We start from the raw sequence: 3,162 nt of genomic DNA, 5'->3' as shown, positions 1-3,162 counted from the left end.
TGCTTCAGTACTCACCATTACCAGCCGCCTGTATAGCAAAGCTTTTCTAGTTCTCTCAACCACCATTGGTGGATTAAAGGGCTTTGCTCACCCTCAGGGAAATGACCAGCATCGCTCGCTGGCAACCTACCACGGACAGCTCTACTCGTGAGGTGAACCTATTCCGTGCCCTTTGGGGACGCCGTTTACCCCAAACTGTATGCGTTGCCAGACCCGATATTGATAGTTTACACATAAAGGTCTTGATAACCAAAGCCGAAGGCCTTATGGACAGCCACTTCAAGACCTTCATGGCCTCCATAAACATGTCCACTCCTGACAAAGAGGACACCTATTTAACGTCAACTGAAGCTGACGTGAATGCCCTAAGACACACAGCACCTATCCTTTGATGTGCTCGACCGACGATAAAGCCAACCAACTCCCAACACACGTTCGCGCCCCTAACAACAACTTTGCAGCCACTTACTGCAGCCCATCGGCTGCAGTTTTACTACGAATACTTCAGATTCGTGGCTGCCGCAAAGAAATGTTCCAAGGATTGTCAGTGGTCAAAAAACATGTAAGTAGGCCATCGCTCGCTGCAGTGGCATCACATGGTACTAATCTTTCCTTTTTATATGATTCAGTAATGGGTGTGCGATTTTTGGTAGACACGGGTGCTGGTCGTTCTCTTTTGCCAATGAAACTCTTCAGGATATGACATAATTTGCCTAAGTCTGCTGACGTCCGCCTAGTAGCTACCAACGGATCTGCAATACTCATCTACAGTTACGAGAACTTCGCATTATTGTTTAGAAAAGGCAAATTTGATTGGAAGTATCTCGTTGTTGACATCAAATTGCCAATCCTCAGTCGGGGTTTTCTCAATCATTTCCACCCTCTGATCGACGTCGCCCACCGACGATTGGTCAACACAGACCCCTATTTGTCGACATCTCTTCAACACTGCCCCTCCAACCTCGCTTTTCCCATCAGCGCCCCCACGGATGTCTACACGCCCCCTTTATCACGTCGTGCTCGGAAGATTTCCGTCAAGACCTTCACGGAACGCTTACGGCTCCTGCCAAACACTGTATTTATCACCATATTAGGACAACAGGACCCCCAATCTTCGCCAAATTCAGACGTCATGCATCGGATCGATTGGCAGGTGCAAAGCAGACGTTTGCCTAAATGGAAGAAATTGGCCTTTGCTAAAAGGCTTTGAGCCGCCCATGGTTGTCACCCTTGAACATTGTCCTGAAGAAAGACGCCTCCCTTCATCCGTGTGGGGATTACAAGCACCTGAACAAACAAAAAGAACTGGATCACTACCCCTCCAAAACATCGCCGACGTGACCTTCTACCTGCACAAAGCGAGGGTTTTCTTCCCACTCGACCTCCTGAAGAGGTATTATTAGGTGCCTGTGAACCCAGAAGACATCCCCAAGACCGCTGTCACCAGTCCCTTCGATAATGCACCTTCAATTACTCTTATTCTGGACTTTGTAATGCTACGGCTAGTTTTCAATGTGTCATGGATGGCATCTTAGGGGACCTCCACTTCTGTTTATGTTACGTGGACGACATTCTTGTGTTCTCTTTCTGAAAAGAGGACACCTCCGTCACATGCGCATCGTGTCGACAGCCTACAACAAAACAGCCTTGTAGTCCGGTACGACAAATGTATCCTTGGCTCCAACGAAGAGTTGTTTTTAGGGCACCGCATCATGCTTGAAGGAGTCCAACCCCTCCCTGCGAAGGTAACAGCCGTTCAGAAATTCCCCACGCTCTCAGTAATCAAAGCACTGCAGGAATTCTTGGGCATGATAAAGATTATCACAGTCTTCTGCCAGCCATTGCAGCCAACCTTGCTTCCCTCTAAGCCTCTCTCAAGGGAAAGCCAAAGACAAAAAGTGGGGTCCCCTTCAAGAAGCGGCCTTTTGCAATGCAAAGAAGGCCCTATCAACCCCTTCTGCTCTCACTTTTCCCATACTGCATACCAGCTACATCGCTATTGGTGTAGTACTCGAACAATTGGTCAACTGCTCGCCACGCCCATTGGCCTTCTTCAGCAGAAAATGGTCAATGGTAGAATCGGGTTATTCTACTTTCGATCGCAAATTGGGGGCAGTGCACTTAGCTGTCTGTCACTTTCGTCATCTCTTAGAAGGTACGCCCTTCGTCATTCACACAGACCACATACCTCTGGTGCACGCCTTCACTCAACAGTCTGATGCCTGGTCCGCCTGTGTACGCCGACATCTCTCCGTCGTGGCAAAATACAATTGCACCCTTCAACATGTCTTTGGGAAAATGAATCCCGTTGCCGATGCCCTGCCAATGAACACGTTGGCCGCCGTTCCAATGGGATTGGATTAAAATTACTTGGCTGAAGCCCAACGACCGGAAAAGAGTATGAAGCATATAGGACATCTTGCACATCCCTCCGTTAGAAAGACGTCCCCCTCAACGACTCCAACACCACCCTCCTCTGTGACGTCAGTACTGGTATACTACGACCGTGGATTCCTGCTCCTATACGCCGACGGGTGTTTGATTTCATTGACGGCCTTTCACATCCCTTACGCCGTTCTACTGCAGAGCTGCTGAAGATGAAGTTCATGTGGCACGGCATTACTAAGGATGCTTAGTAATGGGTCTGCACCTGTACTTTTTGCCAAACTTCCAAAGTACATCAAGACATGAATTCAGAAGTGGGCATCTTTCCTTAACCTCAGCGGGGTTTCGCCCACATTCACGTCAACGTATGATGCCCCCTATCCACATTACAAGGATATCGTTATCTGTTTACCGGCATCGACCGCTACACTCTATGGCCTGTAGACATTCCAATGGAAACTGCAATGTCCGCTTCATGTACATCTGCCATACTTTCAGGATGGATAGCAAGATGTGGTATACATGAGCAAATTACTTCTGACTGTGGTATCATTTTAATCTTTCAATTGTGGACATCATTACCAAATCTCCTGGGCATCATTCTATATCAGACAACTGCCTAAACTGCCGCTGTCAAAGGAATGGTTGAACCTTTTCCTCACACCCTAAAAGCAGCTTCTATATCCAGCTGCAATGACTCCAACTAGTTTATTCAGGGTCCCTTGGTTCTTCTGGGACAAAGGACCACTCCTAATGACACCTTTGATGTCTCAGAAG

Source organism: Palaemon carinicauda, chromosome 5, assembly GCF_036898095.1.
Source record: "Palaemon carinicauda isolate YSFRI2023 chromosome 5, ASM3689809v2, whole genome shotgun sequence".
Lineage (NCBI taxonomy): Eukaryota > Metazoa > Arthropoda > Malacostraca > Decapoda > Palaemonidae > Palaemon > Palaemon carinicauda.
This window is presented reverse-complemented; position numbering follows the sequence as displayed.